Source organism: Arachis ipaensis, chromosome B03 (assembly GCF_000816755.2).
Source record: "Arachis ipaensis cultivar K30076 chromosome B03, Araip1.1, whole genome shotgun sequence".
NCBI lineage: Eukaryota > Viridiplantae > Streptophyta > Magnoliopsida > Fabales > Fabaceae > Arachis > Arachis ipaensis.
In genome coordinates this window covers 3,032,103-3,032,380 of record NC_029787.2, presented here as the reverse complement: position 1 = coordinate 3,032,380, position 278 = coordinate 3,032,103, and positions in this window count along the sequence as shown.

Genomic DNA, 278 nt, shown 5'->3' with positions numbered 1-278 from the left:
TATATACTCACTCTAAACTCTAAAGTATCTTTTACTTTTTTAATTTAAATTTTAAATTCTACTTCAGAAAACAGTTATTATTGGAACTATTTCAATGTTACAAGAAGATAAGATATCTATATTTCAACATCAAAAGATTATATAAATGAATATCAATAGACTTTAATTACACTTTTGAATATTTCCAAAACCTTCCGTGTACGGTGAGTCCGCGAGTATTACTGGCACCGTCAAACTTATCAGATGAATAAAATCAGTTTTTTTTTTTTCCAGAAAAA